This window comes from Canis aureus, chromosome 34 (genome assembly GCF_053574225.1).
Source record: "Canis aureus isolate CA01 chromosome 34, VMU_Caureus_v.1.0, whole genome shotgun sequence".
In the NCBI taxonomy this organism is placed as follows: Eukaryota; Metazoa; Chordata; class Mammalia; order Carnivora; family Canidae; genus Canis; species Canis aureus.
Window position 1 is genome coordinate 34942082 of NC_135644.1, and position 24048 is coordinate 34966129.

A 24048-nucleotide genomic window follows, 5' to 3' on the forward strand; every position below is an offset into this window, starting at 1 on the left:
TCCCTTTACTTCCCCTGGAACTTGTCCGTCTACCTGGACTTCTGGGGCGGGGCCTGTTGTGCTGATTTTAAGATGTTAGCACTTGGGGGAGCTGCTCTGTCCACTGCCTGGTGCAGGGCTCAGTGGGCGTAGTTTACCCCGTGAGGCCTCTGGAGGAACAACCCCAGTGACAGCGGCCAGCTCTGGATACCTGTATTCAGCACCCACAGTAACTCCAGAGCAGTCCATCTGCAGGTCCTGGTGGCTCTGGGGCGGGACCGCTGATCTGCTGAGCTCTGGGCAGGAGCGTCATTGCTGTCCTGGACCATCCGGGCCTCTGCCTGTCCCCGGGGAGGCCTAATCCTGGGCTGTGTCCTGGTGCCCTGTGCTCTGGCGCCTGCACTGTTGGATTCACGCTCCTGTCTGTGCAGCCGCCTCTCCCCGGAGCTGCCGCCCAGCCCCTCTGAGCTGCTCCTGGTTGGGCAGCCCCCTCAGGGAGCCGCCGCCTGAGCACCTCCGAGTTGCTTCCGGAGCTGCACAACCCCCTCTGCACGGAGTCACTTCCTCTGCTTGAGGCACTGCCACCAAGCTGCTACCGGGGCATGCAACCTGCTCCACGCAGAGACCTGCCCGCACCCCTCTGAGCTGCTCCCAAGTCAGTGCACGTGCCCTGCAGCACTTAGGGAGCTTGGTGCACTCTCCTGGGAGTGCAGGTGTCTCTTAGTGTCCCAGGGAGCCCGTGGGTATCCCCGCCCTCCTGGGGTCCTGCTCTGAATCCCTGTGGGCGCCATTCTGCCCAGGAAGATTGGTGCAGATCCTGCTTCTCTGGAACAAAGCTCTCCTGACCAGGGGGCACACCGCCTGGCCTTAGCCCAGCTCCTCGTGGGGCCCCTCCCCTTGGATGCCTTTTGTTTCTTTATTTCTTTTTCCCCTGTCATCCTACTTTGATAGAAGCGTGAACTATTCTCACTGTAGCATTCCCGCTGGTCTGTCTTTAAATCTCAGGCAGAATTCAAAGATTTTCAGGATGATTTGAAGGTTATCTAGGTAATTTGGAGGGGACAGGTGACTTGGGGACCCTACTCTTCCGCCATCTTGCCCCTCCTCCTGTATGTTGCCTTTTAGCTTTGGTTGTTTCCTTCACTTTGCAGAAGCTTTTCAATTTGATGAAGTCCCAATAGGATTTTTGCTTTTGTTTCCCTCACCTCAGAGGCATATCTAGAAAGAAGATCCAATGGCCAATGTCAAAGTCATTGCTGTCTATCTTTTCTTCTTTATATGTTTTTTGGTCTCACATTTAGGTCTTTCATTCATTTTGAATTTATTTTTTATATATATGGTGTAAGAAAGTGGTCCAGTTTCATTCTTCTGCATGTGGCTGCCTGGTTTTCCCAACACCATTTGTTCTTATCCTGCAGTCAGGGTTAGGGTTTGTTGAAGAGACTGTCTTTCTGCCATTGGATATTCCTTCCTGCCTTGTCGTCCATTATGGGTCATAGATACATGTTTGTATCTTGTTTTGGCTTTCCATTCTGTTCTATTGATCTAAGCATCTCCTGTTGGGAGATTCTTGATTCCTGATTCAATTTCTTTGCTGGTTAACTGTTCAAATTTCTTATTTCTTCATTTTTAATTTTTGCTATGTTATATATTTCAGGGAATTGACTATTTCTTCCAGGTTCTAGGTTGCTGGCATATAATTTTTCATCATATTCTCTTATAATCTTTTGCATTTCTCTAGTGTTGGTTTTTATTTCTCTTTTCTCATTTCTGATTTTATTTGGGTCCTTTCTCATCTTTTTATCTTTTTTCTTTTTTAAAGATTTTATTTATGTATTCATGCGAGACACAGAGATGCAGAGGTATAGGCACAGGGAACATGAGGCTCCATGTGGGGAGCCTGATGTGGGACTTGATTCCCCAGGACCCCTGGATCATGACCTGAGCCAAAGCACATGCTCAACCACTGAGACACCCAGGTGCTTTGCTGATTCAATTCCTTTGCTAGTTATCGGTATGTTCACATTTTCTATTTCTTCCTATTTCAGTTTTGCTCATTTGCACATTTCTAGGGATTTGTCCATTTCTACCAGGTCTCCCAGTTTGTTAACGTATATTCTTTCATACTGTTCCCTTATAATTGTCTTATTTTTCTGGTGTTGATTGTGATCACTCTTCTCTCATTTGTGATTTTATTTATTTAGGTCTTTTCTCTTTTCTCGTTCATAAGGCTGCATAGGGCTTGATCCATTTTATTAGTTATTTTGAAGAACCGGTTCTTAGTTTCATTATTCCATTCTACTGTTTTTTTATTTCTGTATTGTTTATTTCTGCTCTCATCTTAATTTTTTCCCTTCTTCTTTAGGCTTTAGGCTTTTGCCGCTGGGCACACCGTAATCGTAAATCGCCTCATAACAATTTTTTTTATTTCTGTATTGTTTATTTCTGCTCTCATCTTAATTTTTTCCCTTCTTCTTTAGGCTTTAGGCTTTAGCCGCTGGGCACACCGTAATCGTAAATCGGCTCATAACAATGTAACCCTGCTTTGTGCCCGCCAAAACTGCATGCCGATTCTGACCAAAGAAATAGGCCAGGTCAAATGGATCCTATAGGGTAAGTTGTAATTCAATCGGCCACCTGCATGTGGACCAACACGACTGTGCAACTTTCTTTGTATCCCTTGGGCCAATGGCCCCTATAAAGCTGCTACGCCTGTTAGTCTCAGGGTCCAAATCCCTGCTCCGCTGTGTCGGCTGCACTAGGACACAAGCTCCAGATTGTAAGGAAACCTTGGGAGTTTGCATCGGTGTTGGCTCCTCAGTGGTTTCTCTGATTCACAATCTTGGGCACAACTCAAAGGCCTACTGTCCTAACATCCCTTCTAGGACCATGCTGACCGCCCGGCAGGCCCTCTCTGCCCCAGACACACTGGCACAGGGATGCGGGGAGGGGAGGATGTGCCCCGTACCCGGCCAGCCACGGCCTCCTGGAAAGAGGGAGCACAGACCTCTGGGTCGCTTTGCATAGACCCTGGTGACCTGAGGCTTCCTGGTGTCACTCTGTCCCAGGCCCTCCTGGCCTGTGGGGCACAGCCTGAGTCCCAGTAAAGTCTGTTGGGTCCTGACCCCGGCATCTGGCCACCCGTGGAAGGCACGTGGGGACGTCAGCTGGGTGTTCCTGGCGGCGCCCCTGCAGGGGCTGGTGGGGCCTGGGTGGTACCCCGTCCTCCTCTCTGGGGGTCTCTCCATGCCCCGTGAACAGTGTTCTGGGAGACACAGGAGCGGGCTGGCTGTGCATTTTCACACCACAAGACTATTGACTTTCTACAGTAACGGGCTCAGAGCCGAGGGTGCACGCCTTCCCCTGGGGATGGAGACCTTTCTGTCCTTTAGGGAAGGGCAAGAATGACATGGGTTGGGGACGGATGTCGGAGTCCCCCACCTGGAAGCATGTGTGGACTCTGGGTGGGGGCGTATGTCCTGAGGTTTCAGTCTGAGAGACGGTTCTGAGGACAGCAGAGCTGACCTGCACCTGCAGCTCATGTGCTTCTGTGCTGGGTCTCCACAGGGCAGCTGAACCCCGGCCTCAGGCTCTCTGGGGCCCCAGCACCTGTAGGAGCCAGCCTCCTGGTGTGGATGCGGTGGGGCCCACCATCCAGCTGTGAGAGGGCTGGCTCAGCCCGGGGCCAGAATCCAGGGCCATGTGCGTTGGATCCCATTAGTGTTTGTGTTGGGCCTGTGGTGGGGGCTCAAATCACCCCAGCCCTCACAGAGCCCAGGGCCAGGCAAGCCCAGATCCCCATGGGTTAGGGGCAGGTGTCCTGTGCAGTGTTTGCCGCCCTAAATGAGCGACAGTGGGCGGAGTCAGGGCACAGTGGGTACTCTGCACCACTCAACTGCACCCACCCTGTCGGGGGCTTCCTGTCTTCCCTCCTCCCTGCAACCCCTGAGTACTCTATGGGACACCTGGGCTTCTGATGGGATTAGGGTATCCAGAGAACCCCGGGGAGGCTGAGCTTGTCCCACAGAGGGCACCTGCATCGGGTCATTGCTGGGGGCCAATGGTGTGGAGGTGGATGGTGTGGGGGCAGGGGTATGATGGTGGTGGAGTGTGGGGGATTGTGTATGGGTGATGGTGTTGGGGTATAGTGTGAATGCGGATTGTGTGGGGCTGTGTGGGTGTGAGGGGGATATGTAGGTGGGATACCATTGGGGATGATGATGTAGGAGGATGGTGTGAGAGTGGGGAATGTGGGGGATGTCGTGGGGGGCCTGCGGACACAGGAAATCTCCTTCCTCTATGATGCTAAGGCGACATCTACAGTTAAAGGCGACTAGTCTGGGGTTTGCAGTGACACCTGCCCCTGGGGCTCCGTGTGGTCAGTGCAGGGCCCTGGCTGGACCGGGGGCATTATCTGGGGGTCATTTTACTATATATGCTTTCTTTTTCTTTTTTTTTTTTTTTTTAATTTTTTTATTTATTTATGATAGTCACAGAGAGAGAGAGAGGTGCAGAGACAGGCAGAGGGAGAAGCAGGTTCCATGCACCGGGAGCCCGACATGGGATTCGATCCCGGGTCTCCAGGATCGCGCCCTGGGCCAAAGGCAGGGACCAAACCGCTGCGCCACCCAGGGATCCCTATATATGCTTTCAAATTGCAAATTGTCTCAAATTAAATGCATAAAATTTAGAATAATATAAAACACCGAGAGTGGGTGTCACTCTGACCCGTCCGACCCTCATGGGATCGATGTGGTCCTGCTCCAGCCGTGGCTATGCAGCCTGGCCCCCAGGTCCGGTTCCTGTCCCCCACATCCCCCACCCCATCCCCTGCTTCTCAGGGAGTCGTCCCTCTGCTCTTTGGTCTTCAGCTCCCATGGCTACCCCTGGAGGCCCCATCCTAGTGGCCTCCTCATCCCTGAGGCACCGGGAGTGTTGGCACGGGTGTCAGCCCCAGCATCCTACAATGGAGCAGTGTGTTGTTGGCTGCTATTGCTCCCCCGGCCTCAGAAGCCCCGTTTTCCCTACCCAGAAGGCCCAGGGCCTCCCTTGGTGTCCCGAAGACCCCTGGCCCAACAGCCTCACCCGACCCCCTAGCCATCCCAAAATATGGTGTGGCTGCCGAACATCCTATTGACGTCCAAGTCTACCTCCAAGATGTCCCTGGAGGAGACCAGGGCGTCCTCCTTCATTTCCTGTGGGAAACCCGGGGAGGAGGAGCAGGCGTCAGGGACACAGACCCCAACCTGTCACGAGCTGCTGTGCTGGGCAGGGAGCCCTGGGGCCACCATGGGAGTGTGTCCTGCCGAAACCTCTTTCCTTCCTCTGGGAGGCCAGGCATGGCGAAAGTGTCCACCATGCCCGTGACACCTGTGTGAGGGCCTGTGCCCAGCTGTTGTGGGCGGGGAGGTGACTGAGTGTTAGCCTGGATGGGAAGAGATAGTGGTTCAGCCCAGGTGGGAGGGGACATGGGGGTGTTGTGCCCAACATTGTGAATCCGAGAAACCACTACGGAGCTGACACTGATGCAAACACACAAGGGTTGATTTCCAAACTCGAGCTTGCGTCCAAGTAAACCCGACACAGCAGAGCAGGGACTTGGACCCCAAGGTGATGTTTTGCTTTTAAGGGATTGTCTCGGGGACCTCCAAAAGGGCTGGAGCAATTCCTCAAGTTGTGTTTACATTTTGATATGGGGCCTTCAAGGGCGTTGAGCTCTGTTCTCATTCTAATAGGCACTTCCAGCCCTTGGCGTGTGCTCTGTTCTTATTCTATTGTGGGGCTTTCCAGGGCATTAAGCTGTAAACTTTTGTTTTTTTTCCTGTAACTGAAGTAATGTAAATTTCATCTCTTCTTCACGGGGGCCTGGGATGGCTGGACGGGTTCGAACGCTGAACTTAAATTGGAAAGGCCTTCATTTTCTTGGCCTCCTTGCGTCCCTTCCCATCCTATCTAGCTCTTTCCCCCTTCCCCGGACCTCCTGAGAGAGCAACTGCTAATGACCTCAGCCTGGCAGCGTGTGTGGGGGACAGGCCCAGGGATTTGGGATCAGGAAGACCTGGGGCACGGGTGTCCAGCGGTACAGCGGGATTCGATGCTGCAGACTCTTATTCCCTAAGGCTATCTTGACAACTGACTTCGTACATAAAAAAGCTGTCTTTTCTCTTTATAAGATGAAGAGCGATTCAAAGTGTTTTTTCTCTGCCCTTCTGATTGCTCAGATTCCAATCTGAGACGTATTTCCTGTTAATAAGGATAATTTACTATCCATAGTACTATGGTTAAAATATTCTGACACAAGTAATTCAGAGGGATGAGTGTTTCTCATCTTTCTTCACAGCTCAGTCACTCCTCAGGAATTGCATCTTTATGGATTTGAAAGAACTGAGATGTATTATTACCAGTGGTCCTATTATTATGTGAAGGATTCTTCCCTGAGATTCTTCCCCTGTTTCAACTGACACTGAAACACTTTGAACTCTTTGGAAGACAAATGTCAAGGAAATAAATGTTATGCATTGCTAATTTTAAATGCCCTTGCAATATGGTGTCTATTACAATAGAAGTATTTTTTATCTGATTTTTGCTATTTATTATCCGTTCCTACTTTTCAGGTTGAGGAGACATTATACGTGTTCATAAGTGTTTTTCTTTCCTTCAGATATAAAATTATTAGTTTGTTCCCATCGAAGGAAGTCTTTAAGAATAAGGCAAAAGTTAATTTAACTATTCTTAAAATGTCTTTACACTTGGAGCCTGATTCATTTAAGTCAATTTTCAAAATAAATCTTATTTTTTAGGAAGAAAAAGAAAGATTTATAGGGAAATTGAGAAGATAGTACAGAGCATTCGCATGCACTTGCACGCAATTTATCCAATTATTGATATCTTATATCAGTATGGTACAAATATTAGCTAATGAAGCAATATTAAAATATTTGCATTAACCAAGGACCATACTTTATTCAGATTTCCTTAGTTTTTGCTAAGTTACCATCCCTCATATCACATTCCATTTGTCCTCCTGTTTTCTTAGGCTCCTCTGGATTGTGACAGTCTTTCAGCCTTTCCTTGTTGTTGTACTGGAATACTTTGAGAAGTAGAGTATTTTGAAAATTTCCCTCAGTTGAGACATGTCTGTCGTTTAACTCATGATTGAACTGTTTTTGTGGATTATATACAGAGATATACTGCCATTTTCATTATATCATATAAAGGATAGATACTATCAACAGGATTTATCAGTCTTGGTATCGATCTGATCATCTTGCTGAGGTAGTGTTTGTCATCTTTCTCCGTACTTAAGTGATTCTTCCTCTTCCCCTTCTTCTTCTTCTTCTTCTTCTTATTATTATTATTATATTATTATCATTATTATTTTAAGTTTTTCATAATATATTTTGTAGAAGGAAGTTAATATGTGTATTCCACACATAAGAGTGGGAAGCTATGCTCATCAACTTGAGGGTGGAATGTCTGCACAAATTGTTTGAAATTCTTCTACATGGGAGATTTCTTGTGGCTTTGTTTTTTTTAGTTTCTTTTTCAAAGATGTTATTTATTTATTTGAGAGAGAGAGGAGAGGAAAACCATGAGTGAGAGGGGCAGAGGGAGAGGGAGAAGCAGGTTCCCTGCTAAACAGGGAGCCTTCCTTGGGACGTGGATCATGATCTGACTTAAGGCAGAAGCTTAACTGACTGAGCCACCAAGATGCCACTATTTCTTTCTTTCCCTCTTTCTTTTTTTTTAAATAATATATTCACTTTTTATTGGTGTTCAGTTTGACAACATACAGAATAACACTCAGTGCTCATCCCGTCAAGTGCTCCCTCAGTGCCCGTCAACCATTCATACAGATCCCTAACCTCCTCCCCTTCCATCACCCCTAGTTAGTTTCCTAGAGTTAGGAGTCTTTATGTTCTGTCTCCCTTTCTGATATTTCCCACACATTTCTTCTCCCTTGCCCTATATTCCCTTTCACTATTATTTATATTACCCAAGTGAATGAGAACATACAATGTTTGTCCTTCTCTGATTGACTTACTTCACTCAGCATAATACCTTCCAGTTACATCCACATTGAAGCAATGGTGGGTATTTGTCGTTTCTATTGGATGAGTAAGGCCCACATTTTCTCTCCCTTGATCTTCTGAGTCTCCTATGATATGAATGTTATTGTTTTAATAAGTGACTGAGTTCCCTAAATCTGCCTCTGTGGTCCATAACTTTATTTGTTTTTAAGGCTTCCACTTGGGACTGCATCTCAGTTATACCATTTTTAACATCCACCTGACTAAATTTTAGTTCTTTTATTTCTACAGTAAGAGATTCTCTAGTTTTCTTCTGTGCTCTTTTTCCAGCCCAGCTGCTATCTTTATAATAATTGTTTTAAACTGTATTTAGACATCATATATTTGTTTTGATGGACTTCCTGGCTGTGAATACTACCTCATGTTATTTTATGGAGGTGAATTTCTCGATCTCATTATATTTTCCAGAAAAGAAAGTAGGAAGAAAAAGAAAAACCAAGAAAAACAATAACAACTGCCCTCCCCCAAAAAAACCACTAGATTATTTTGGCCTCCTTGTAAAAAGATTCTAAATCCCAAAATAACAAACACAATTAATGTTCCATGAAAGTAAAAATAAGAAATATATAAGGTACATACATAAAAAATAAAATAAGGCAATTAATAAAATATAATCAAAGAAAATAAATGAAAATAAAGCACAAAATACAAAGGAAGCTAGACCCTACTTTCCAGGCAGCGCTGAAGCTCTGCAGCCGCTTGGGTCTGACAACTTGGTGGCAGCGAATGGTCTGTGTGGGGTCTGGGGATGGCCCATGGTGCTGATTGTCAGGTGCACATCTGCCTGGGAGATGCACCTGCGGGGTCAGGGGTGGGGTGGTCTTCAGCGCCTCTGGCCTAAAGCAGGTGGCGAAGTGGTGCTCCCTGAGATTGGCGCTGTTTGGCGTGATTTGGGAGGAGACACTGGGTCCTCTGGTTCTGGGGCTAAGCATCCCACCCCCCAGTCTGCAAGCCCTCCACAGAAGAGCCCCCAAGCGCATCTCTCAGAACCCTGCTTTCACTCTGCCCGCGTCCGAAATGCTTTTGGTTTTGTTTTTTTATCTCAGACTGTTGTGCCCAAGATTGCGAATCCGAAAAACCATGGAGAAGCCCACACCGAAGCAAACACACGAGGGTTTATTTACAAGCTCGAGCTTGTGTCCAAGTATACCTGACAGTGCGGAGCAGGGACTTCGACCCCGAGGTGAGTTTTTGCGTAGGTTTAAGGGCTTGTCTCGGGGACCTCCAGAAGGGCTAGAGCAATTCCTCAATTTCTGTGTACATTTTGATATGGGGCATTCAAGGGCATTGAGCTCTGTTCTCATTCTAATAGGGGCTTCCTGCCCTTGGCCTGGGCTCCGTTTTGATTCTATTGTGGGGCTTTCTAGGACATTAAGCCGTAAACAGAAAAGGTTCCACACCTGGAAGTGGGACGTCACACTCTCCCTATATGCTGAAGACGTGGTACTGGAAACAGAAACCCAGGAGCCTCCACCAAAACCTGTTAGAACTAAGGAGTGAGTTCAGTAAAGTCACGGGACACAAACTGACCCTACAGAGCAGAGTAGCCTTGCTCTGTCCCGACAATGAGCACTCAGGAAGGAAAGGAAGGACGTGACTCCCTTCTCAGGAGCATCAAGGAGAATAAATAATGAGACTGAAACATAGGAGCACAAGACTTGTTCACTGAGCCATACAAGGCTCTGTTCTGGGAGGCCATCCTGGGTTCGAGGGGTGGGAGCCTCATCTTGTGAAAATGTCCACAGTTCCTGAAGCCACCCTCAGTTTCAAAGTCATTCCTACCAAAATCATGGTGGCATATCTTAGAAATAGCAAACAAAACAAAACAAAACAAAAAATCATAACATCAATCTGCCCACACAAATGACCCCGGACAGCAAATCAGTACTGGAGGAGCAGGAGAGACTGGGACGCAGCACTTTCCTATTTCAAACGATGTCACAGACACAAAGGATAAAGCAGTGTGGTTCTCGGGCCCCCAGCTGGCTCCGTTGGTTAAGCATCTGACTCCTGACCCCACCTCCGGTACTGATCTCAGGGGTCGTGAGTTCTAGCCCTGGGCTGGGCCATGGACGGTGCGTGGAGCCTACTTAGGCAAACCAGTCCCATTGGGGGTGGTTCTGGCATAAGCTGAAGGAGCAAAACAGAGAGTCCAGAAGGAAATGTGCTCTGATACAACGGATTTTTTTAACTTAATTTAAACCCAATTAATTAATGGATAGTGTATTATACTTTCAGAGGAAGAATCAGGGATTCACCAGTTGGAGATAACAGCAGTGCTCGTGACATCATGTGACCTCCTTCATGCAGGTCCCCTGTTAACCTCTCCGCCTCCAACGACCATCAGTTTGTTTCCTATCATTAAGAGAATGTATTTCGGGGATCCCTGGGTGGCGCAGCGGTTTGGCGCCTGCCTTTGGCCCAGGGCGCGATCCTGGAGACCCGGGATCGAATCCCATATCGGGCTCCCGGTGCTTGGAGCCTACTTCTCCCTCTGCCTGTGTCTCTGCCTCTCTCTCTTTCTCTCTCTGTGAATATCATAAATAAATAAAAATTAAAAAAAAAAAGAATCTGTATTTCCTGCAACTGTTTTCATCTTATTTGTTTTTCCTTCCCTTCACAGTTGTTATATGCTTTGCTTTTTAATTCCACCTATGAATGACACCACACGGTCATTCTCTTTCCTGACTGACTTATTTCATTTAACATGATCCCTCTAGTTCTATCCACGTCATTGCAAATGGCAGTATTTCCTTCTCTTTGATAGCTGAGTTCCATTCCTCTCTCTATGACCATCATCTATCTCCCATCATCTATCTCCCATCTATCATATCTCTCCCATCTATCTCCCATCTATGACCTATCCTATCTCCCATCTATCTTCCTTTTTATCCATCGTCTGCCACAGGGCACCGAGGCTCCTCCCACCGTGTGGCTACTGTGGACCCGGCTGCTGTGTATATTGGGGTGCAGGTGTCCCAAGTCTCACTGCATCTGTATCTTCGGAGTGAAATCAGGCCGTTCACCTGCTGTTCTCAGGATGTTACAAATAGAGTCGCCCTGCAGAGCCTCCACACTGTTTCCAGGGTGGCTGCACCAGCCCACAATCCCGCCCACAGTGGAAGAGGGTAGAGTGGGTTTTGCGGGACGTGGTAAAACTCTGGTCCACATTTCATTTCGCGTCCTGTGGGCTCCAATTCCTTGTCCTTAAGTATTTCTGGGGAAGCCAGGTGTTGGGCTCCGTTTCAGAGACGTTTCCAAAGCTAACAGGCCACAGCAGGAGCCTGGAAAGAGGCAGGTGCGGCCCCTGGAGCGCCACTGCCTTCTGCACAGCCTCTGCAGCGCCTGAGCGTCCTGCAGGGGGCACCCAGGCCAGGCCCCACCGAGCGGGCATGAATGTGCAGTAGGCCTCCTCTGCCTGCACTAACAGGAGCCAGCCTGTGCTGGGGAGGCCTGAGGAGGACGTGGGGACACGTCCACGCTGAGGAGCCGCAGCTTCAGGAAATTGTGGGCTCGCATCCATGCTGAAAGGAGACCCTGGGCCTCCTCAGGACCCACGGGGCGGCTTCAGGAAGATGTGGGCCCACATCCACGCTGACAGGAGCCCCTGGGCGACCTCAAGACATAAGTTGAGGCTTCTGGAAGCTGCGGGCCACATTAATGGTGGCAGGAGCCCCGGCCTCCTCAGAACCCTCGGTGATGCTTCGGGAGGACGTTGTGTCGCATCGACACAACAGGATGCTGAATCCTTAGGACCCCTGGTGTTGACTTGGGGAAATATGGGATGCGTCCATGCGGACAGAAGACCCCAGGCTTGTCAGGGACTGTGGTGAGGCCTAAGAAAAATATGGGTGCCGCATCCACACTGACAGGAGTCTCCAGCTTCCTCAGGACCCACTGTGAAGGTTTGAGAAGATTTGGGGCCACATCTATGCTGACAGGAGCCCCCAGCATCCTCAGGTCTTATGGTGAGGCTTGAGGAAAATGTTATTCCACCTCAACACTGACAGGACCCCCGTCCTCCTCAGGACATGCACTTTGGCTTCGGGAAATATGGGGCTGCGTCTATGCTGACAGGAGCCCACAGCTCCTCAGGACGTGTGGTGAGTTTTCTGGGGGACGTGTGGCCATGTCCAGGCTGACAGGAGTCCGGGCCACCTGAGGACCTGGTGTGAGGCTTCCAGACGATGTGAGGCATAGTCCACAGTGACAGGAGACCCAGCGTCCTCAGGACCCTCTGACTATGACTCAGGAACAATTGGGGCCACGTCCGCACTCACAGGAGCCCTGCTTCCTCAGGACCCCCTGGAGGACTCTGGAGGCGTTGTTGGGGGTCACGTCCACATCAGAAGGGACTACTCAGAACCACAGGGTAAGTGAATGGGTAGAATGAATGGTAGGGTCAGGGGAGGGGAGGCAGTTGGTGGTTAGGCTTAGGTTAGATGTTAGGTGTTTGTGATTAAGCTTATGGTTATAGAATACAGGTTAGGGTGAGGGATAAGGGTAAGAGTCAGTGTTTAGGAGTTAGGATGGGGGTTAGGGATTAGGGAACAGGGTTAGGGTTAGTGACAGGATTTAGAGTTAGGTTTAGGGTTTAGGCTTTAGGGATTAGGACAGGAGGTTTGGAGGTGGGGTTAGGGTTATGGTTACAGTTAGGGTTGGGCTTAGGTTTACATTGAGGGTTAGGGGTTAGGGTGTGAGTTATGGTTAGGGGTAAGTGTTAGGGGTTAGGGTAAAAGTTAGGGCTAGGTTTAGGGTTAGGGCGAGGATTAGGTTTAGGATAGGTGTTAGGGCTAGGGTTAGGGTTAGTGTTTAGTTAGGGATTAGGGTCAGGTCAGGGTCAGGTTACGGTTTTTTAAAAGGGTAAGAGATAGGTTTAGGGAGTGGTTTTAGGAGTTAGTTTTAGGGTACAAGTTAAAGTACCATTTGGGGTATGAGATAGGATTAGTATTAAAGGGTTAGGGTTAGGGTACAGGTTAAGGTTAGGAATAGGATTTGAGTACATTAAGTTAAGGTTAGGGTTAGAGGTTAGGGTTAGATTTAAACAGGGGTCAGGGATAAGGGTTTAGAATAGGTTTAAGAGTTAGGGTGAGGGTTGGCAGGAAGGTTCACTGAATGTGTTTTGGTATTGGGGTTTGTGTTTGGTTGTCGATTAGTGATGGGTCTTGTTTAAGGGTTAGTTTAACATTAGGATTAAGTGTAGGGTTAGGGTTATGTCTGTGTATGGTTAGAGTTTGGGTCCTGGCATGTGCCTGCACTGGGACTCCTACTATCTTGGACAGTTTAGTTTTATGTACTCTATTTAGGTTTTGGGTTCAAAGATAGCCTGACTCCACCAAATTAGTGGCCTCCCCAGACAATCAAAATCCAGGCTTCTGATGGGGTCAGAATAGACATGACAGGCTTCTTCCAAGCTGAGCTAAGGAGGGGATTTGTGGCTCTAAATACTCTTTATTTGGATTTTTAGTTGCCTTTCTGATTTTTTCTCTAGTGTGCACATGTTTCATCAATACTACCAATTATTATTTTAAAGTTTTACTTGAATTCCTGTTTGTAAACACAGTATGATATAGTTTCAGGTTTACCACTTAGTGATTCAACACTTGGATACAACGCCTGGTACTGGTCTCAGGTGCCCTCCACTGTCCCCATCCCCTGATTCCCCATCCCCCCACCTTCCTCTGGTATTTATTAGTTTATTCTCTGTGGTTAAGAGTGAGTATCTTGGCTTGCTTCTCTCATCCCCCCTGAGCCCCTTTGCCAGTTTGTTTGGTTTCTTAAAATTCACCTGTGAATGCAATTGTATGGTATTTGGTATCTGTCTTTCTCTGACTGAGTTCATTTAGCATAAATCCTTTCCACTCCTTCCACATCATTGTAAATGGCTTCATTTCATCCCTTCTGATGACCGAGTGATGTCACAATGTGTGTATTTACCACATTGTCTCTGCCCGTTCATCTGCCGATGGACGTAGGGCTGTATCCACAGTTTGGCTGTTGTTGATAATGCTGCTAGAAACACTGGGCTGAGTGTCCCGCTCGAATCTACTAAAGTACTTTTGTGTCCTCAGGGTAAGTACCTAGCTCTGCAAATTTGGAATCGTAGGTTAGCTCTATTTTTAACTTTTTTTAAATTTTTTTTTATGATAGTCACAGAGAGAGAGGCAGAGACACAGGCGGAGGGAGAAGCAGGCTCCATGCACCGGGAGCCCAAAGTGGGATTCGATCCCAGGTCTCCAGGATCATGCCCTGGGCCAAAGACAGGCACCAAACCACTGCACCACCCAGGGATCACCTATTTTTAGCTACTAGAGGACCCTCCACATTATTTTCCACAGTGGCTACTTCTGTTCGCATGCCCACCAGGAGTGTAAGGGAGTGACCCCTTCTCCATAGCCTCACTAAAACCTGTTTTTTCTTGTGTTGTTAATATTAGCCATTATGACGGCTGTCAGGTGAACTATCATTGTGGTTTTGATTTGCCTTTCCTTGATGATGGGTGATGCTTAGTGTCTTTCCTTGTGTCTGGTCGCCATCTGGCAGTCTTTCAGAGAGAAAGTCCATTCATTTTTCTGCCCAGCTTCAGTTGCATAATTTGTTTTTAGGATCTTGAGATTTATATTTGCTTTATGTGTTTTGCATACTAACTCTTTAGTGGATGTGTTGTTTACCAATATCTCCTTTCATTTTGTATTCCCTTTTAGCTTTGGTTGTTTCCTTCACTTTGCGGAAGCTTTTCAATTTGATAAAGTCCCAATAGGATTTTTGCTTTTGTTTCCCTCAACTCAGAGGCATATTTAGAAAGAACATCCAATGGCCAATGTCAAAGACTTTGCTGCCTATCTTTTCTTCTTTGTATGGTTTCAGGTCTCACAGTTAGGTCTTTCATCCATTTTGAATTTATTTTTTATATATATGGAGTAAGAAAGTGGTCCAGTTTCATTCTTCTGCATGTGGCTGCCTGGTTTTCCCAACACCATTTGTTCTTATCCTGGGTTCAGGGTTAGGGTTTGTTGAAGAGACTGTCTTTGTGCCATTGGATATTCCTTCCTGCCTTGTTGTCGATTAATGGATCAGAGAGTTACAGGTTTGTATCTTGTTTCGGCTTTCCACTCTGTTCTATTGATGTAAGCATCTCCTGTTGGGAGATTCTTGATTGCAGATTCAATTTCTTTGCTGGTTATCTGACTGTTCAAGTTTCTTATTTCTTCCTTTTTCATTTGCTATGTTATATATTTCCAGGAATTGATCTATTTCTTCCAGGTTCTAGGTTCCTGGCATATAATTTTTCATAATCTTCTCTTATAATCGTTTGTATTTCTCTAGTGTTGGTTGTTGTTTCTCTTTTCTCATTTGTGAATTTATTTAGGTCCTTTCACATCTTTGTATTTGTTCTCTTTTTTAAAGATTTTATTTATGTATTCATGCGAGACACAGAGAGGCAGAGTTATAGGCAGAGGGAAAATGAGGCTCCATTCGGGGAGCCTGATGTGGGACTTGATCCCCCAGGACCCCGGGATCATGACCTGAGCCAAAGCACATGCTCAACCACTGAGGCACCCAGGTGCCTTGCTGATTCAATTCCTTTGCTAGTTATGGGTCTCTTCACACTTTCTATTTCTTCCTATTTCAGTTCTGCTCATTTGCTCATTTCTAGGGATTTGTCCATTTCTTTCAGGTCTCCCAGTTTGTTTGCGTATAATCTTTCATAGTATTCCCTTATAATTGTCTTATTTTTCTGGTGTTGATTGAGATCTCTCTTCTCTCATTTGTGATTTTATTTATTTAGGTCTTTTCTCTTTTCTCGTTGATAAGGCTGGCTAGGGCTTGATCCATTTTATTAATTATTTTAAAGAAACAGCTCTCAGTTTTGTTTTTCCATTCTACTGTTTTGTTGTTCGTATATTGTTTATTTCTGCTATCATTTTTATTTTTTCTCTTCTTTTGTAGGCTTGAGGCTATGTTTGCTATTTCTGTTTCAGCTCCTTCACGTGTAGGGTTACGATGTGTTTTGGAGACTTCTTGTTTCTTGAGGTAGGCCTGTATTGCTATGTACTTCCCTCTTAGGACTGCCTTTGGTACATCCCAGAGGTTTGGAGAAACATGTTTTCATTTTCGTTTGTTTTATATTTCCTCTTTAATTTCCTGGTTGCTCCATTCATTCTCTAGTAGGATGATCATAAACTCAACATATTTTTGGTCTGTCCAAATTTTTTCTTACTGTGGACTTCAAGTTTCATGGCGTTGTGGTCCAAAAATGTACAGGGTGTGGTATCAACCTTCTTGTAACTGTTGTACCTGTTGAGAGCTGTTTTGTGGGCCTTGATATTAACTGTTCTGGAGAATGTCCCATGTGCAGTTGAAAGGAATGTGTATTCTGCTTTCGGATCGAATATTCTGACTATATCTGTTGAGTTCCTGTGGTCCAGTGTGTCAAGGCTATTGTTCACTTGTTGATTCTGCTAGACGATCGGTCCATTGCCATAAGTGGGTGTTGAAATCCCCTGTCAGTGTATTATTACCAGTGATTTCCTGTATGTTTGTTGTTAATTGGTTTCTATATTTAGGTACTCCCATGTTGGCAGCATAAATATTTAGTTGTTTGATCTTGATAGAGTCTTTTTAATTATGAAATAATGTTCTTCTTCATCTCTTCTTACAGTATTTTTCTTCCTTTTTGAGATTTAAATATTTTATTTATTTTTTCATGAGAGATACACAGAGAAGCAGAGGCAGAAACATAGGCATAGCGAGAGGCATGCTCCGCTAAGGGAGTCCGATGTGGGACTCGATCCTGGGATCCCAGGATCACACCCTGAGCCGAAGGCAGATGCTCAACCACTGAGCCACCAGGTGTCCCCCAGGGTTTGGTTTCAAATCTCGTTTGTCTGATATAAGTATGGGTCCTCCAGCTTTCGTTTGATATCCATTAGCATGGTAGATGGTTTTCCCTCCCCTATCAATCTGCTGGTGTGTATAGGTCTAAGGTGAGCATCTTGTAGGCAGCATACAGATGGATCTTGTTTTTTTAATAATGATTTTATTTATGAGAGAGAGAGACAGAGAGGCTGAAAATTAGGGAGAGAGAGAAGCAGACTCCCCACCAGGTGCCCCATATGGGACTCGATCCCAGACTCCAGGATCACACCCTGAGTCAAAGGCAGAGGCTCAACCCCTTGAGCCACCCAGGCATCCCAGATCCTGTGTTTTAAGCCACTCTGATACCCTATATCTTTTGATTGGAGCATTTAGTCTATCAGCATTCAGAGTGATTATTCAAAGATATGAACTTTGTGCTTTTGTGTTACCGGAAGAGTTGATGTTTCTGGTGACATACTCTGGGCCTTTCTAGAGTTGTTGCTTTTGGTCTCTTTTTTTCCCCCACTAGAAGAGTCCCTCTGAAAATTCCTTACTGGACTGGTTAAGTGGTCATGAACTCCTTTATATTTTGTCTGTCTGGGAAAATCATTATCTCTCCTCTCCTCCTGAATGACACCCTTGCTGAAGCAAGAATTCATACAAATTGGACTCCAATAAAAGAAATTTAAAAACATAAAATAAATTTTTGGTCTTATGATTGAGGAAAATGGCATCTAGGAGGTAAACCAGAAGCTGAAAGAGCGGAGGACAGATTTCACCGTCCGTAGCCTTCACAGGGACATGATGTTCTTCCAAGGAGGGGCCTCCCCTCCGTAGGATGCTTCCTGCCCCTCTGTGCTCCTTGTTGGAACCCAGCAGGCACATCTCTGTGCCTCCAGCACCTCTGCAGTCATGGTTTATTGCGTCTTTCATGTATCCTATTGGGGACCACAGCGTCGTGTATGTAACCATCCGGCTGCTGTTAGACAACATTGGGTGGATTCCAACTTTTGTTGGTTGTGTGGTGTGTGTGTGTCTATCAAATGTAGCTATCACGTGCAGCTATTGGATCCTCTGGCTGGGTCACCCAAATGCCGAAATGGTTGGCACAACATCATTTCTGGTGCTGGCGCTGGGCGGCTAGCTAGGCACTCATGGCAGACCAACGGCTCGCGCGTGCAGTGATTTTCCGCTGGAGGGTAGGCTGAGCTGAAAGGTCCGGCTTGGCCATATTCCCATGTGAGGAAGTGGGTCCTGCCATGCGCTGGCTGCTTATCTTCTCCCTGATGCCTCTCCAGCAGGGAGCTAGACCTCGGGGCCATCCTGGCGGGAGCTCCTGAGGAGCCAGCTGCCTATGGGGGGGGAGCCCTGGGACTGCCTGTGTTTGGGAGTCTGGGTGGGGACGGGGCTGGGGTTCTTCGGTCCCCTGTGCTGCCTGGCCTTCAGGCTGAGCCCCATGCTCACCCAGCCCCTATTCACTAAGGCGAGGAGGGTGCCCTCCACATGCTGGTGTGAGAGATCTAGCACCACAAGGTGTGCACGCCGAGTACACCTTGTGAAGGTGGCCCACGTGCGTGAGCTGCAGTGTGGGACCCAGTAAATTTAACAAAAACCCCTTACCCCTGGACAAGCAGAGCAGGACTGATTCCATTTTGTGCTCCACCAGCCATCTCCCCTATGACCCCACGTGACCTGCTTATGGCATAAGGCGCTGCCCCACCCGACTCAAGCCGCTGGGCACACCCTAATCTGAAATCGGGTCATCACAATGTAACCAGCATTGTACCACACAAAGCTGCACGCCAATTCTGACCAAATTAATAGGCCAGTTCAAGTCGATACTAAAAGGTAAAGTGTAATTCAATCAGCCACCTGCGTGTGGACAAACATGACTACGCATCTTTCAGCATTCCCATGTGCCACTGGCTCCTATAAAGCTGCTACACCTCTTAGTCTCAGGGTCCAAATCCCTACTCCTCTGTGTCTGGTGCACTTGGACCCAAGCTCCAGCTTGTATAGAAACCCTCGGGAGTTTGCATCGGTGTGGGCTCCTTGGAGTTTCTCGGATTAGCAATCTTGGGCACAACACAAGGGCCTGTTTTCCTGACATCCCTTCCAGGGCCACACTACCGCCCCGCAGGCCCTCTGTGCCCCAGGCACACAGGCACAGGGATACGGGGAGGGGAGGAAGTGCCCCGGAACCCAGCCAGCCCTGGCCCCCTGTACAGAGAGAGCACAGACCACCCAGGTCTCTTCCACAGACACTGGTGCCCTGAGGCTCCCTGGCTGTCACTCTGTCCCAGTCCCTCCTGGCCTGCTGCGCACAGGCTGAGTCCCAGTAAAGTCTATGGTGCCTGACCCTGGCGTCTGGCAGCCCCTGGAAGGCATGTGAAGATGTCAGCTGGGTGTGACTGGCAGCGCTACTGTAGGGGCTGTTTGGGGCATGGATGTGGCGCCTCCTCCTCTCTCGGGGTCTCTCCACGCCCTCTGCTCAGAGTTCTGGGATACACATAAATGGGCTGGCTGTGCATTTTCGCACCACACTTTATTGACGATCTACAGCAATGGGGCTCAGAGCCGAGGGCACGTGCTTTCCCCTGGGGAGGGAGACCTTTCTGTCCTTTAGGGGATGGCAAGAATCACATGTGGGGTGGGGATGGGTGCTGGAGTCCCCCACCTGGGAGCATGTTTGGACTCCGGGTGGAGACGTGTCCTGAGATTTCAGCAAGAGAGACGGTTCTGAGGGCAGCAGAGCTGAGCTGGACCTGAGCTCATGGGCTCCTGCACTGTTCCCCGCAGGGTAGCTGGACCCTGGTCTCGGGGCCCTGGGGCCCCAGAACCTGGTGGAGCCTGTCTCCTAGTGTGGGTGCGGGTGGGGCCCACCGGCCTACCCCTTCTCTCCCCAACATTGGGTGTCCCGGGATTCCTAGGGCTGCCCTAGGTCAGCGACCTGGATCTGTGGGGCACACCCAGGGCCCAAGAGGCCACATCCAGCTATGGGAGGGCTCTCTCAGCCTGGGGCCAGAATCCAGGGCTGGCCAGGGCCATGGGGGGCTGGATCCCATTAGTCTTTGTGTTGGGCCTGGGGGGGGGCTCAAATCACCCCAACCCCACAGAGCCCGGGGCCAGGCCAGCACATGTCCCTCTGGGTTAGGGGCTGGTGTCCTATGCAGAGTGTGCCGCCCTCCAGGAGGGACAGTGGGTGGAGGCAGGGCACAGTGGGTCCTCTGCACCACTCACCTGCACCCACCTTGTCTGGGGCTCCCTGCCTTCCCTCCTTCCTGCAACCGCTGGGTACTCTATGGGAAACCCGGTCTTCTGATGGGAGCAGGGTATCCAGAGAACCCCGGTGAGGCTGAGTATGTCCCACAGGGGGCAGCTGCCCAGGGTCCTTGCTGGGGACAGATGCTGTGGGGGTGGATGTTGTGGGGGCAGGGACATGATGGTGGTGGAGTGTGGGGGATGGTTTAGGGGGGATGGTGGGGGGAATAGTGTGGGTGGGGATTGTGTGGGGCTGTGTCGGTGTGAGGGGGATGATATAGGTGGGATGCTATTGGGGATGATGATGAAGGGGGATGGTGTGGGGGTGGGGAAATAGGGGATGACATGGGGGGCCTGCCGACACAGGGCATCCACTTTCTCTCAGACGCACATGTATATGTCTACAGATAAAGGCGATCCCAGTCTGGGGTTTGCTGTGACACCTGCCCCTGGGGCCCCGTGTGGTCAGTGCAGGGCGCTGGCTGGACCGGGGGCATTATCTGGGGGTCATCATACTATGTATGTTTACAAATTGCAAATTGTCTCAAGTTAAATGCATAGAATTTAGATATATATACAACACCAAGTGTGGGTGTCACCCTGACCCGTCCAACCCTCATGGGAACGATGTGTGTCCTGCTCCAGCCACGGCCATGCCGCCTGGCCCGCAGGTCCGGTTACTGCCCTCCATGGGCCCCACCGCAGCCCCCTGCTTCTCAAGGGGCCTTCCCTCGCCTCTGTGTGGTTCAGCTCCCATGGAAACCCCTAGAGGCACCGACCTAGTGACCCCCTCAACCCCGAAGCCCCGGGGATTGGGGCACGGGTGTCATCCCCTGCACCCAACCATACAGTGGTGTGTTGCTGGCTGCTGTTGCTTCCCCCGGCCTCTTAAGCCTCGTTTTCCCTCCCCCGGGGCCTAGAAGCCCCCTGACTCAACAGCCTCTCCCCACCCTCTAGCAGTCCCAAAACTTGATTTGGCTGCCAAACATCTTGTTGATGTGCAGATCTATCTGCGTGATGTCCCTGGAGGAGACGAGGCCTCCTCCTTCATTTCCTGCGGGAAAACCGGGGAGGAGGAGCCGGCGTCAGGGACACAGAGACCGGCCAGTCACCAGCTGCCATCCTGGGCAGGGAGCCCTGGGGCCACCATAGGAGTGTGTCCTGCTGAAACCTCCTTTCTTCTCCTGGGAGGCCGGGGATGGCCAGAGTGCCGACCGTGGCTGTGGGACCTCTGTGAGGGGCTGTGGTGAGCCGCTGTCAGAGGGAGGTGACTGAGGGTCAGCTTGGGTGAGAGGGGACAGGGTATCAGCCCAGGTGGGGAGGAGACTTGGGGGTGTTGTGTCCAAGATTGCAAGTGCCCAACACTTGGGGGTGTTGTGCCCAAGATTGTCCAAGCTGACACCGATGCAAACACACGAGGGATGATTTACAAACTCGAACTTGGGTCCAAGTATAGCCCACACAGCAGAGCAGGGACTTGGACCCCGAGGTGGGTTTTAGCTTAGTTTTAAGGGCTGGTCTCAGGGTCCTCCAGAAGGGCTGGAGCAATTCCTCAAGTTCTGTTTACATTTTGATATGAGGCCTTCAAGGGCATTGAGCTTTGTTCTCATTCTAATATGGGGCTTTCTGGGACCTTAAGCTGTAAGATTTTTTTCTTTTTTTCCTGTAACTGAAGTAATGTAAATTTTAGCTCCTATACACAGGGTCCTGGGATGGCAGTACTTGTGCTAACCGTGAACTTAAAGTGGAACGGCCTCAATTTTCTCAGCCTCCCCACAGACAAGTGACTGAAGTTTAAAACTCCAAATTTTAGGGGCTTCCCTGGTGGAGACCTGTTCTCCTCCTGCCCGGGAGGGTGTCCTCGTACTTCTGGCCTTGCTAGTCTGTCCCAGGAACTGGGCCCCATGACTGCACAGAGGTTTGCAGCTTATGGCCACACAGGGCAGACAGTTGGCCCGAGCCCCGCTGCTCTCAGCCGGGTTCCTGCTCCTGTGCCTGGGAACAGTTGGTGCCACCATCCTTGGGACCTGTGGAATCCTGAGCCCACCCTGTCGCTCCAGGGACTGCCCCCCATTTCTCCACCTGAACACCTTAAGGCTGGTGTGTCCCCCACTCTAGGAGACTTCAGAAAATTCAATTTTTGTGCACAGCTGCTTATAATATTGTGAGTAGATTCGTCAGTTGGCTCTCTGCCCTTGTGGGATCCGGGGCTATGTCTCTCCAAGATCAACTGATTGATTTTTTTAAGATTTTATTTTTCTGTAATCTCTGCAGCCCACATGGGGCTTGCACTTGCTAACCCAAGAACAAGAGTCCCATGTTCTTACGAACCACACTGAGCCAGTCAGGCTCTCTTTGATTGATTGATACATGTTAATTGAAGCAGGGGTCTTGCATGTGTCAGGGCAGAAACTGAGCCCACGCTTTGAGGTGTGGTGGAGTAATTTGGACCTGATCAATGTGAAAGAAACCATAGCTTCCCTGGGAGCCCAGGGATCAGGGCCGACACACGTGAAAAGTTGACAATTTCCTTTACGGTAGTAGTTATTTTACTATTTATTTAAAGTGCTATTCAATGGTAAATGTCAATCTAGGATTGGGATACAGTGAGAACGTTCTAGGATTCGGAGGTAACTAAAGCTTCCCGTCAAGGACTTAATGTTCCAGTTGGATGCAGAGATAGGCAAGGAAGCAAAGAGTTATGAAACATGGCAGTGGGGTGCCTGGCTGGCCTGGTTGGGGGATCTTGATCTCAGGGTTATGAGTTTGAACACCGTGTTGGGTATAGAGAGGACATAAAATTAAAATATTAAAATATTTAACAAATAATAAATGGATGAACAAATAAAGCATGACATCAAAGGTAAGTGTTTGCTTATGTCTCACCTGCGAACTATTCTTGTTCATGTTTCGACTCCGGGTGGGGACGTGTCCTGAGATTTCAGCCTGAGTGACTGTTTTGAGAACAGCAGAGATGACCTAGACCTGCAGCTCATGGGCTCCTGACTGGGACCCACAGGGCAGCTGGACCCCGGCCTTGGGCCCTCTGGGGCCCCAATACCCAATACCTAGAGCCTGGCTCCTGGTGTGGGGTCGGGTGGGGCCAACCGGCTTATCCATCCACTCACCACCCTGGGTTGTCCCGGGATCCCCCAGCCTGCCCTAGGTCAGTGACCTGGACCTGTGGGGCACACACAGGGCCCAAGTGGCCATGTCCAGCTGTGAGAGGGCTCACTCAGCCTGGGGCCAGAATCCAGGGCTGGCCACGACCATGGGCCCTGGATCCCATTAGTCTTTGTGTTGGGGCTGGGTGGGGCTCAAATCACCTCAGCCCCACAGAGCGCGGGGCCAGGTCAGCCCAGGTCAGCCCAGGTCCCTTTGGGTCAGGGGCTGGTGTCCTGTGCAGGGTGTGCCGTCCTCCAGGAGGGACAGTGGGTGGAGGCAGGGCCCAATGTGTCCTCTGCACCACTCACCTGCACCCACCATTTCAGGGATCCTTGCCTTCCCTCCTCCCTGCAAGCCCTGGGTTCTCTATGGGACAATCGGGCTTCTGATGGGAGCAGGGTATCCAGAGAAACCTGGGGAGGCTGAGCATGTCCCACAGGGGGGCAGCTGCACTGGGTCCTTGCTGGGGGCCGGTGGTGTGGTGGTGGATGGTGTGGGGCAGGGATATGATTGTGGTGTTATATTAGTCCTGTACAAATATTAGCTAATGAATCAATATTAAAATAGTCGCATTAACCAAAGACCATACGTTATTCAGATTTCCTTAGATTTTGCTAAGTTACTATCCTTCTTATCACATTCCATTTGTACTTGTGTTTTCTTAGGCTCCTCTGGATTGTGACAGTCTTTCAGG

General features: G+C 49.0%; 1 long non-coding RNA gene across 1 annotated transcript in view; it reads left to right on the top strand.

The window, feature by feature from the left end:
• The first annotated feature begins 12232 nt into the window (after window positions 1–12232).
• LOC144304869 (uncharacterized) overlaps window positions 12233–24048 on the top strand; it is an 881213-nt gene continuing 869397 nt past the window's right edge. Inside the window, exon 1 of the long non-coding RNA XR_013371863.1 lies at window positions 12233–12441. This is a non-coding gene — a long non-coding RNA (uncharacterized LOC144304869). The remainder of the gene's footprint in view (window positions 12442–24048) is intronic.